The sequence below is a fragment of the Drosophila virilis genome, chromosome X (genome assembly GCF_030788295.1).
Source record: "Drosophila virilis strain 15010-1051.87 chromosome X, Dvir_AGI_RSII-ME, whole genome shotgun sequence".
Lineage (NCBI taxonomy): Eukaryota > Metazoa > Arthropoda > Insecta > Diptera > Drosophilidae > Drosophila > Drosophila virilis.
In genome coordinates this window covers 19,074,743-19,087,912 of record NC_091543.1, presented here as the reverse complement: position 1 = coordinate 19,087,912, position 13,170 = coordinate 19,074,743, and the positions used below count along the sequence as shown (strand labels likewise).

Sequence of the window (13,170 nt, the reverse complement as noted above, 5' to 3'; positions counted from 1 at the left end):
GATTTATGAATCATGGCTCGCAGCCAGCAATCAGAACAGAAGGGTCGTGCATGTTTTACGACAAGAGTAACATTATTTTGTTATGAGTAGCTCAAGAGTGTGTCGGCCAAGGGCTGCGTGGCATCAGGTTTTAGAACTGTGTGATCAAATGTGTTAATTTTTTATGATCCGACCCAGTGCCAGGACAAGGACCAGGACCGGAGTGCAGCACGCAGATATATAAATATATATGAAATGCTTGTGCTCATTGCTGAGTGCTTGGCAGTTGAACTATGCCGAAGCCAGCTAGCCAGCAGCCAAAGAGAAAATCAGCAGGAGCATCCTGCACATAGTTCATCAAGTTGGCAAACAAACGCATGCCACAGCCAAAAGAAGTGGATTGTGCTGCCAGCTGGTTGGTATGGGTGCTATATAGGGCTGGGACTGGGCTGGGGCTCGGGCTGCGGCTGGGGCTGGAGCTGGGGCTTTGAAATATGTTAGCAGTTGCATTTGTTGATGAGGGGACGGGGCGATGAGGCAATCGCATTATGTTGCCCCTGGGTGTTGCAGCTGTCTTTGTTTAGCTTCTGACCATCCGCCCTCCCGCCATTAGCGGCAATGGCCAAATAAATTTTGCCCAGCTGCATTGGCCAGAACCCGTGGAGAGTCAGCACTGACGATACTTGGCCGAAAGTGGCGAGAGCTTTTGAACAAGTGGCAAAATAATTACCGAAAATACCAGCTACGTATTTCAGTGCCCAGCGCCGGCAAACTTACTTACTCCATAGTTCGCATTTACGATTTTTCATACCCTAGACGACAAGTTGTCTTAAGGATGGTTAAGACTATAGTATTCATGCATTGCTTTAATGGTTTAACGGTTTTGCTTTAGTCTGAAATTGAATATAGTCTGGAGATGGATGCTGGGTAACTCTTAGTTCATCATTTACTTGAAACGATATGATTTTTTTTTATTTTATGTGTCCGCTCAACTTACATAAATTCAATTGTGTCGGTGAGGGATTGGATTGCCAAAAGCTTGGAGTCGTTTTAGCTGCTATCTTTTCATACCCTGAACCCATTTAAAATGGGCAAAATGGGGTATGATAGTTTTATGTCAATGTATGTAACAGGCAGAAGATTGCTTCTAAGACCTTCTTGAGTATAAGTATCGACAGCCAGGTCGATTTTGTCATGGTTTCAATTATCGATAACACGCTTCGTTTCCAAGAAAAAATTAAAAATTTCATTCCTTTTTTTTCATATCTCGAACCTAAGACACTAAATTTGGGATGCAAGATATCTTAGAGTATGCACAGTTCCAGAATGTTATACCTTGTGGATATATACCGCGTTCGCCGCAAAATCGAAAAAAAATATATTAGAGGTATTTTCCTGGGCATTGATGCACGCACAGTTTTGTAAAGATAGGACAATAAACTCCGAAGTTAATAGAGAATGCATAGTGTGAGGCTAAGGGCAGAAGAGGTTCAAAGTGCTCAACAAGCGGCTGAGGTGCGTGTAAATGTGTGTATGTATGCATAGACGGATGGATACTAGAATGCCTAAAGCGACAGATCAGTGCTGGGTCCAGGGTATCTACTAGTTAGGCCCACCCAGTATAGAGCTCTTGGTTCTTTTTTAGTGACTTGCTATATTGGCCTGTTATTGCAGTTGGCCTAAACCGATTTGGCCGCAATGTTCACTTGCCATGTGTGGGTGCTCGTGTGGGTGTGTGTATGCCTTTGCATGTGCTGGAATTGTCGTTCGGGCTGACAGTTGACTTTGGACGCTTTGTGTCAATTGGTATCACTTAGGCCAAAGCGTCGTGCGGCTAAAAGCTATGCCAAGCACAAGTTGACAGGGTCAATATATACATAGGTATATATATATCTATCGCAAGTAGGTATTTATATACCTCTTATATATAGTCTTAGCCAGTGCATAGCTTTGGATTAGGCTCAATAATTTGAAGAAGTTAGTTCAACATATAACTCTCAATAGGCAGTACTTAAATCTTGTTTCGCTGTTATCTATGTTATATTAACGCTTTGGCTAATGCTTTGTTAAATTAAACAAGTTCACTTTAAAATTGAACCATTATGAGTGCCAACTTATAATAGTTGAACAGTTGACCTTGTCGACCGCATAATCACTCGTTTCCAACCAAGTTCAACGCAGCCGTAAAGAGTTGCGTTCGTTCGTCCCGATTTGTCGCTTTCTTACCGCATCACATGGCAATGCCAATTTATTTTATATGCCCTACGTGAGCTTCCGTCTATGGTTGTGTTTCTGGTCCAGCTGGCACTAGGAAGATGCCTTACCCTCATTGCGGGCATAATATATTTCTTAACGACGTTTGTTTCGCGTCATAGTTGAGACTTTTCCAGGTGCGTAATATGTTATTTTTTGTTTGTATTTGACATGAGCTTCAACCCAAAATTTTCAAACCCAATTTTCTATCAAGAACACGTGAATTTCGCGAGAATCTTCAAACTTCTTTCAAATAGATTCACGACCGATCCACGAATCTTCCATACTTGAAAATTGCAAAGATCAAACCTTGCATGGTCAGACAGCTTCATACTATGAATAAAGTATAATCGAAACAGATTATTTTCAAATTTTTCCATCCCGATAGCTGGCTATTCAGATATTTGTCTAAGCTATAAAAAAAATTGGTATTGTATTTAAGTGAATCGTTATGGGGCAATCCTATTTCTTTTGGTTAATTTTGGAATTTGAGTTCAAGAGCATTTTTGTGACTGTTTCCTCTAAATTTATGGTTTATGTAATCCTTTGTTTTATGTCTATCATTAATATTAAAGGGTATTTAATTTTCGATGAAATTAAACTTGAAGGATATTCTTTTTTATGGATTTCTTCTTCATTTTTTTGTTGTTTTTTTTTTTCTGTACTTCGCATTTTGTTTCATTTCACTGAACGTTTTCAAATTTTTCACTTGAGCGCGTTTTAGCAGCAGGTTTTTACTTCTTTAACGAGCGTTTGTTCCTTAAGTTTTCCGCCCAACCATTTGAAATAAGCAAACCCAATAGTGTAACATGTGGGGCTCACCCAGGTTCCAGTTCGGACTCAAACTCCAGTCTGGGTTGGTTAGATGGCGGGGTGGAGGGTGGCGGGTGGCGGGAAGGGTTGTGAAACAAGTAGAAAAAAAAAACTAACCCACTGTAGTATTGTCCTTTTTAAATATTCGTTTTGACTGCAGGCTTCGCCTGTGAGGTGAGAGTCATGAGTGGATGAACATATGGGCATATGTTCATGTGTGTGCCAGTGTGTATGTGTATGTATTTGGTACATAAAGCATTACTTGTATAAACAACTGGCCGACTAACTGGCCCACTAGAGGGTCGACTAGCCGTCCAGCTGGCTGCTCTGTCTGTTTAGAGTTAAAGAGGATTCCGTCAAGGACGGCGCAGGCGAATTATGTTCAAGTTTACGAGCATATGCATGTCCTATCTGGCTCTGGGTGTGCGTATCCGTGTGTGCTGTGGGTGGGTGTGTGTCTGGCCCACACTCTAGGCCCACAACGGCGCCCCTCATATGCGAGTCTTTGTGTTTGCGCATTCAAGTGGCGTCTCTGCAACAGCAGCTGGCGCTGCAGCTGCAGTTGAAGCTGTTGCGACGCGACACATGCGGCAACGCAATGTGCAACATATTCTCCGTTTCTTCTAACCGGGCTTGGATGGTGATTTTCTTCTTCTTTTTTTTTCCTTTGCAACAAAGTAAGTTTTTCATATTTATTTAATTTGGCTTTGGCCAACAGAAGCTTATAACTGGCTCACTGGGCCCCACAGTACGCCATGGGCAAAACTAATTTTGGGAAAAATTCAAGAAAAAAAATCAAAGCAAAAATTGCGGGTGATTGCGACAATTCTCACTTCGATCCGATTTATTTTTCAAGCGCTCTTACGTGGATCTGACTAGCTTAATGTGCGCATATTTTTAGGGCTTTTTAATTTGTAGATTAATATTATACAAAATGAATTATATAAGCCATAATGCTTCCGATTTTCTTCCAACCCAGAAGGAGGAGGAGCTTATCAAAGGTGAAATAAAATTTGTTGTTTGTGGCAGTTTGCTCTCTTGGGCATCGCAGTTAAATATTCTGTTCTATTCTTTAAGGAAATCATTGTCATATGTGTATAGAGGACATGCAAATGTGTTGGAATTGAGTTTAACCGACTGCGCAATACTCCATTCACTACGTAAAAATACCCTTTATTAGACCAGTCTTTATTGGACTGGCCAACCTAAGAGTGTTCCTAAGACTGTATCTTAGATTATACCTAAGACTGGATATATCAGCTTGTGAATAGTTTTGGCTCAATAATTAGAGACGCGAAGAAGTAGTCCAAATACCAACTTTTGAAACTCTAGCGCTGAATCTGTGTTAGATATAGTCTCCCTTGCTTGTATGTGCATACAAATGTGGATAAAATAATACGATATATAAGACAAGATGGGTGTACCTAATAACTTAACTATATGTGAAGATCAAGCTTTTAGTTTCGATCTCCAAACCAATATACCCTTCTTATTCACATTGTAAAATGAGTATTAAATTGGTAATCAGCACTTTTGAGAGCTTCTGAGAATTTTCTAATTTGTGGCAACCGAAATTGCCCGACAAATAAATTTTTCAACGAAATGTACATATACATATTTATGAGGCGAATATATGTTACTATCATTTTCCCTTTGGAAAAAGTTTATACAAAGAAATTTAAACAAGCATCTGTGAGGCTCGCCAAGCCACAAATGCCTTTCGACACTCTGTTACACACATTTGCACAGTTTTCATAATCCCCTTCTGTGACTCGCAATGCGTACTACAGACTGGGCATTGGCTTGAGGCCTATCTGCTTTGGGAGCTATTTTCATTTGTGCACTGACCTTCACAAGTTGACTGAATTTAAAAAATTTCTTTTTTTTTTTTATATGTATATTTTATATGTATGTAAAATATATCAATTTTTTTATAAGGTTCAAACGTGCAACAAAACAGCATGGAGAAAATTTATTGTGACTACGTTTTCCAAATTCACATAACTGGACATCGACCCACACACACATGGGCACATACACACACATGCACACACGCACACACACACACAACCGAATATTGATAGAACTTCATGAAGCATAAAAATGTTTGCAATGCGTAAATGCCAGATAAACCACACAGAGAGATACAGAAAAGTTGTGTGTTGTTATTTTTTTGTATACCCTCAAAATGGATATTAAAATGTTGTCAAGATAAGGCGGACGTTATAAAGTATATATACTCCTGATCAATATCAACAGCCAAAACCATATAGCCCATGATCGTCTGTCTATAAACTAGTCTTTTAGTTTTAAAGCCATCGTCATTAAACCTGGTTTAGGGTTATATTTCTCTTTGATCGGACTACTATATTATTCAGTCATTTGAAAATTCAGTTCGTATCAGTTTTTTATGATATCTTGACCAAACTTGCCATCGACTAATTTCACAATTCTCTTCAAAAATGTGCATATCAACTATCAATATCAGACTACTATATCATATAGCGATCGGTTGAAAATTAGATTCTTGTCAATAGACAATTTTCGTCTCAAGATATTTTGTCTAAACTTTTTACTCGCTTTAGTCTGCTACTTTTCCCTATAGACACTATGTAAATGATCTGTCTATATTTATGTTCTTGACACAAAAACTTTCTTTTCATTATCATATCTTGACTAGTCTTGGGGGGTATTAATTTCGCGATACTTTTTTAAATAGCTGGAAAATATGTGCAAATTTTTATCAATATCGTTCTGCTATATTATATAGCTGCCAATGGGAAATTGGCTTGATATTTCAGTTCTTGTATGAAAAACATATTTCTTTTTTGTAAATATCTTGACTTATCTTGGCATTTGTGAGTTCTAACATGCTTCTTACACATATTATGAACATGTGACTACTATGAAAATGTGCTTTTATAAGGAGACACATGTTTAAGTTTTTCGCAATTCGCATCCCATTATTGGAATGCCTGCAAGAGTATTTAAGCTTCGGCGTGCCAAAAACAGGCGTTTTTCATGCATTTGTTGTCTATTGCTCAGTTCTGACTGATTTGGGTGCAGTTGTTATTATTGCCGCTTTTGTTGTTGAGTGCAATTTTTGGATCTCGTAGCTAGCAGCTGACTAACGAAAGCAAACTGAACGCTGCAAACAATTTGTGGAACAAAAGTCTGAAAGCTGAAAATGTTGAGCCACCGATGGCCGGGTGAATCGCTTGACTATGCATGAGCCTGTGGAGCACGATTCACGGAACGCTTGCCATATTTTCGTGGTGGCTTTGGACCATCATTGGCATCGTCAGAGACAAAGTTGTCGTTGTCGTTGTCGATTGCCAAATGAATTTTGCCAGCCAGCGAAGGCTGAAATTGGCTTTTGCCTTTTGGCGAACGTATTTTGAATTTTAATGGGACGGCGCCAAAGACGCAAAGCAACAGTGGTAACCCTTTTATCCCTTTTTTGCTGTCTGTGTCTCTTTCTATTGACGCTTTTTGTTTGTCATTTCAAAGACACACACAGTCACCCACACATTCACAATCAAGCACACACAAACACACACATAGTCACGCATAATATTTTAGCCGACTATTTCATTAGCAAAGCAGCCGAAAAGGCATACGTATATGGCCAAAGAAGCTTGGTGGGCGTGGCCTGGCAGCTGGCTCGGTTGGTATCACCCCAATCCCCGAACCTATTTCCGTCCCTGAAAAACCAAAAATCAACACATGCTCTCAACTTGGCGGCATTGGAATGGACGCACTACAAAAAGACCGCAATGCGATTGGATTAACATTTGCTGAATATCTTCCATCTCAGATGATGTATGTGTATGTGGGTCTCCTGTCCCTAGGCTGTCATGAAGTCAGTCTGTCAGTCAGTCAGTCAGTCTGCCAGTCAGTCAGTCAGTCAGTCAGTCTGCCAGTCAGTCAGTCAATCAGGACTCGAGCGTGAGTGCTTCTTAGTTTGTGGTTGAAGACTTGGGTGAATGATTGGCAAGCACCATATTTGAATATTTGATTGTCTTGTCACTCTTACATTCGTACAATGTGTGTGTGTGTATATGCGTGTGTGTATATATATAATATGTTTCTTTATGTTTATTCCCCTTTATAGGCAAAGTACATAGATAAGTGATCAGATATACGAACTAAAACGTGAATATAGTCTTATAAGTCTCATCGAAAACATAATAGTAGGGTTAACTTCGGCAAAGATGTGAGCAGACTTGGAAGGCTCGCTGTTGCTGGGTTTGCGGAGCATATATTGAAGAATAGAACATGTATTCATATAAACACGAAATTTTCGATTGATTTTCTCGCAGTCGCACAGATAACCTTATTACAAATATCCTTAAGATACCCTGCAAAACAAAACAGTTTTTATTTAAAAGAACCTATTCCTATGACAGCATAAGTATTATATGCGACCGAAAGATCTATGCTAGTTCATATACGAAGAGATAGGCAGGCAGAAGGGCGACGGGCATGTCTACATAGACTTGGCTGTTAAATCTGATAAAGATAATGTACAATATATATAACTTAGTGGTCGGAGATAACTTCTCTGCGTAACCTTTTAGATGACAATGTTATGTAAGGGCTTACATATACATATATTCAAATGTCGAGTTCCAGAACTCTTGTTTAAATTTAAAGGTGACGACAGGTCAAAATTTAAGATTCAGTTTGTCATGAATATGATATATGAATTGGTTTGCATTTAACTCTTGTGCGTCATTTAAGGAACCTGCCTGTGGATAGCGTCCATCTGCTTGTTTTTTTTTTTACTACTGGTCATGTGCGAATGTGTGCGTGTGTGTGTGTCTGTGCGTAAGGTCATGACACACATTTGACAAAAAAAAAAAAAAAATAAAATAAAGAGAAAGGAGCTGTCGCAGGCATGGCTGTGTGTTCTTTGAGGTCCTTGTCGTGGCCGTCCATGCCCTTTGCGGCTTTGCCTGTTGCCCCTTGTTACATTAGCGGGCTTTAGGCCTGATTAGGCAACCGCTAGAACGACTGTAGCTCTTTAGGCGTGCCCAGTGCTGGCATTTTGACCTTGGCCGCCACGTTGCGCCTTTGCCAGATGACCCGACAAAGCGAGCAAGTGCTTTATAACAAATGTGATTCCCAAATGTAGCAATTAATACTTAAATATAAATAGGAATTCTGATAATCAAGCTAATGGATAATTCAAATAAAAATTGAATTATTGAATTGAATTCAATTGAATTGAATTATATAAATGGGTTTGATCAATGCAGAAGTTCAGCCTTAAAAGCTTGAAAGCTGGAGCCTGCTGAAGCTTCCTTTTCGATCGAACGTGAGAACTTAGACAGAGGTTTTTTGAAAAGTCAAATCAGTGTTTGTATAAAAAACATCAAGAACAATGTAGACTACCAAGCAAATTTTATATTAATTGAGACGCTTCAGAATTATTTCTAGCTAATTTCTGATTTTCCAAAATTATTAATTACTTTCCCCGACAGGTACGTAATTATATTGGCCGAATACATGAATTATTCAATTTGCGGCAAGTTGTGCAACAAGGAGACAACAATTTCTGGCCTTATTTCGAATACACAATACAGGTATGTTAAATAATTCATAGCACATTCTTGCAGTTAGCATCTAATCTCTTAGCCATTAAATAACAATTACAGAGAGAGTAAAGCCATTTGGGTTATGTTTGGTTAGGTATAAGTCAAGATTTTGCATTTCTATGGGTCATATGAATGCCAAGTATGTATGTACAAGCTTACATATCAGTGTGTGTAGGTGCGTGTGTGTGTGTGTGTGTGTAGGTGCGTGTCGGTGTGTGTGGGTGTGTGTATAAATGTATAAATTTGACTGTTGGTAGCTTTTCCGTTTCGCAGAAACTGTGGCGACGCGAAGCCGAAATGCTTTTGCGTGTGGCAAATACTGAAATGAATACGAGCTTGGCGGGATGGAGAAGGGCAGTAAGGGCTGGAATCTGGCGTCAGGAAGTGGGCAAGCAAACGGCAAGGATCCGCGTGCGCCTCGTTGGCTAAGAGAAAGAGATTTATGCCAGCTACAACAGCAACAAAAACAACAACAACAACAACAACAACAAGAGCAATTAAAACAGCGGCAGTAACAAATAAGAATGTGATAAAAATAAAACAAAAGTGAGAAGCCGTCATCGCCAAGAAGGTGGCACCCACAACACCCACACCCCACCACCTTGACGCTCACGTAGTGAGACAGCAGCCGCCCGCTGCCTGGCTGCCAGCCAGCGTCCCGCTGCCCATTCTATACGAAAAAATGGAAATAAATGGCGACGGGCGCTTTTAATGACGCAGCTGTAAACACTTTGAAGGCGTGGGCCCACTTGGTAACGAATGGTGACGGGGGGCGGGGCGGTAGCAGGTTGAGTCGTTGGAGAGAGCAAGAAGCATCTGAGACATGTTTGCTAGTGTCCTGAGCGTTTCACTTGAAATGTATTAATAATTGCCTAATGCCTGCCTAATTAGCCATGCAATCTACTCACACATCCAGTGAATCATAGTGTGTGGATGTGTGTGTGACATCTCCTATAGTTTAACCTAAAAAGCCATATTCAAAGCCAAGTTTTCCCCTTTGCGCTGTCAAACAATTTTTGATAACCAAACTTTTTACCGGCACCTAAAAAAAAAAAAAAAAAAAAAATAAAAAAAAAACAAATGCGTATAAAAAGCAAAATACCCAGGCACATGCCTCCTCCATTGGGTTATTAGCGTTTCGCTTTCTCTCTCTTTCTCTTTTCTTCTCCATCTCTTTCTATTAACATCTCGTTCGCACTCTGTGTGCTTGTGGCGCTGTCGTCCTCTCTATCGCCATATGCCCAACCAGACAGACTTTCAGTGCTCGGTACTTTTGACTGCTGCCAGCATGAGAGAGAATTTCCCTAAGGGTAATTTTTTTATCGCATGCTATATTTGTATGATATTTAGCTTTGCTTGATTCACAAACGTATTTAGACGTACTTTATTTATCACATGGCCCCTTGAGACTTTCTGGCATTGGGATCCTTAGTCATAAGGGGCTTGAGAAAGATATAAATTTTTTAATGGTGCTTACGAGTGATTGATATTAAGAGAGAAGTTAAAGCGTAAGCAAACTGAGCATTTGGGCGCTGCACTAAAATAGATAGTAGATACCTTTACGACCCAAAAGGTATACACTAGTACCTATTTATGTTCGTTTGAGTATCTCTATATGGTATATGCTACGATCAAGAGATATCAAATTTAGTATGTAAGTACTCTGAAACTAAAAACAGATCAAGCTTATTTTACTTTGGTCTAATCTCAACTGGCCAGGACAATCTATTCAAGTATCTTTTAGCATCTTCAAATTAGTATACCATTCATTTTTGAGAGTATCTTTAAAGCAAATATGAATATTTGTTAACGATAGCACAGAGTTGACCACAGGGTGTCGCCTAGTCGGGCACACCCGACAATCGCATTCTGACTTTCATTCGATCTGTCTGCACATAAATTAGTTAAATATACTGATTTTTCCCAATGAAGCTATTGAAGTTCATAAAGTAACTGGAGCGTTTTAACTAGTCATTAGGAAATAGCATCACAGCGAAAAATGCTCTAACAATATGTAATAGTATATTTTAATTGTTACGCGATTATGGTTGTTGGTTTCTTTGTGCTGAATTTCATGGCACTTAAACAGCATTTCAATGAAATTAAATATTCATGCGGAATTTAACTGCAAAACAACAAGAGAGCAATGACAAAAAACTGACGCATTGCTGTTAAATGACAGATAAAAAGTGGCTGACAAAACAAAATGGCGGGCGGTTGGATGGTCAACCCCCCCCCAGCCTCAGGTCCCAGAGGCCCCCGAGGCCCTGGGAACGAGTGGCGTGTGCCAAGGTAAATAATCCAATTAAAATATAAAAAGAATATGAAAACGTTAAGATGCCAAAAGCGCATTAGCTTCAAGTAGCGATGACTAAGCCGTCAAATGTTTATTTCAATCCAATTATTATTATTATTGTTGTTGTTGTTGGTGGTGGTGGTGGTGGTGGTTGTGATGGTTGTTATTATTATTGTTGTCCTGGTCATCCAGCTGCTCGTTTGACTATCAATCTGCGGTGTGCACTTCGCTTCATGGGCAGATCCACTCGAATGCCTGAGAGCTGGCAACGCTGAGGCAGGGCTTAGTTGCACGCGACTTCTGTATACCCTATGTGAAATATGACTGGCTATGCTCTTCAAGCCTTCAAATTGTATTATCTCTGGGCCACGCCTCCTTTTATGGCCTGCTCTTATTGTCAGTGCTGGTGATGCTCTCATTGTTGTTGTTTTTGTTGTTTCATGTTTCAATATGTTGTGTCCGTGGGGCTGTGTAATCTGATTTTAATGTTGAACGTCGCAGCGCGTCAGGCTGTAAAGTGCATAATAAAATTGTAGAAATTTAATTATGCGCAATTAATGCGCATTAAATGCAGCAACAGGATATTCAGCGACTGAGTCCAAATGGGGCGTAGCCAATGGCCCGATACCCGATTGCGATGTAGGCGCTAGCTCAGATGGATGCCATGGCTGCCAGCTAATTGACAGTGAGCAAAGTGGCAGAAAAAACAAAAAACCAAAAAAAAAAAACCATTATATTTGTCATGTCGAATATACAATACCCTTCTGAATGGGGATTGGCAAAAGTATGAAGCTCGCAATAGCTGAGATATTTTGAAAAACAGGTATAATTTTCAATACAAAACTCTATTTTGGGCTGATTTTTTCGCATATGATTTCAGTAGTCCGATGTTAATGTGAGCAGCATGGTAGAACTTCTGATTCGTTCATTCCTATGGCAACTAAACGAGATAGTGCTGCGATCCTGCAGATTTCCAAGCATGTATTATTGCCTGCAACACATAGACGAACCTATATAAAGTTCTTTAATGGTAGCTTACAACAGACGTCTGTCTGCTGATGCTGATCATAAATATATAAAAATATATATGGATTTAGAGATGCTTTCTTCTATGCATTATGGGTGTATATTTTATGAAAAAGTAACAATGTCCTGCATAAGGGTATAAACACAGATGCATAGATAATTAATGTTATTATCGACCAGCTTTTGGTCATTTCACATTTTCAAGCTTCATTTAATAGATATTATCAAAAATATTGCGTAGCAATTAATTTTGAATCGACACTTGAATAAAGTGAAAATTTCAGTTCGTTAAAATATTACAATTAATTATTTAAAGACAGACTAGTCGATGCTCTTTAGCCAGTGCTATCAAATATTCCAACGATTGTTGTCGAAATTTTAGCACTTAAAAAAAAAACTTAACCATGAGATAAATAATTAATAATATATAGTTCCGAATTGTGTAATGAGCATTCGTACTTACCTTGTCGCGTTGTTATCTTCCATCGCAGAGAGGTGTTTTCGTCTCGCAACATCGTTTTAACTGGAATGAATAATGAATGATGAAAAATGAATAGGAATGTCTGCTTAGCTAAAAATAAATTTTACCTGTTTTGAAACCAGAATTTTAATTTGTTAATGATAATGATAATGGATAATATAAATAAAACCAAAGCTCGGCTGGAAACGCACCGCACATTAAAGGCGAGGCATTGGTTTAAAAAATTATAGAAGAACAGAAAACGTTTGCTGGGTGAACAGCTAGTCGTATATATTTATTTACGATAACTATAAACATTTGCATAATTAATAAATAAATAAATCCTTTGCCTTGTTAAATAGAGATCAATATCTGAAAATATTTCATTTAAAATGCTGAACCTCGGGCCTCCGGCCAGGCAAAAAGTTAAAAACAAAAAATGTGTTCATAAATTCTTTAAAACTCGCCAGCTACCTGAATATGACTGAAAGCCAACGGCAAAATGGAAAATGCATAAAGTGAAGCTTATGAGACGGGGGCCAGAGTACGGCACTATAAACATTTGCATTTGATTGCGTTTGCCACGGTCAGATAAGCGAAAAAAAAAAAACAAAAAAAAAAAAACAGAAAAAAAAACAGTGTAGAAAAATAATATAATAAAATAAAAAGCCCTATCATAAATTCTATGTGTGTAATATAATAGGCGAACGAAAAGAAAAACAGCAGTTTTTATGACAACAGTC

At 38.9% G+C, this 13,170-nt stretch overlaps 1 long non-coding RNA gene across 2 annotated transcripts; it reads right to left on the bottom strand.

The window, feature by feature from the left end:
• Positions 1-11,001: 11,001 nt before the first annotated feature.
• LOC26531721 (uncharacterized) lies at positions 11,002-12,890 on the bottom strand. 2 transcript variants are annotated; one of them, XR_001450019.3, is made up of 3 exons: positions 12,556-12,890; positions 12,431-12,490; positions 11,002-11,451 (listed from the first exon to the last, which is right to left on the bottom strand). It is a non-coding gene; the product is annotated as an uncharacterized lncRNA (long non-coding RNA). The 2 variants fall into 2 exon arrangements; XR_004305047.2 differs by lacking the exon at positions 11,002-11,451 and adding an exon at positions 11,480-11,932.
• Between the last annotated feature and the right edge of the window lie 280 nt (positions 12,891-13,170).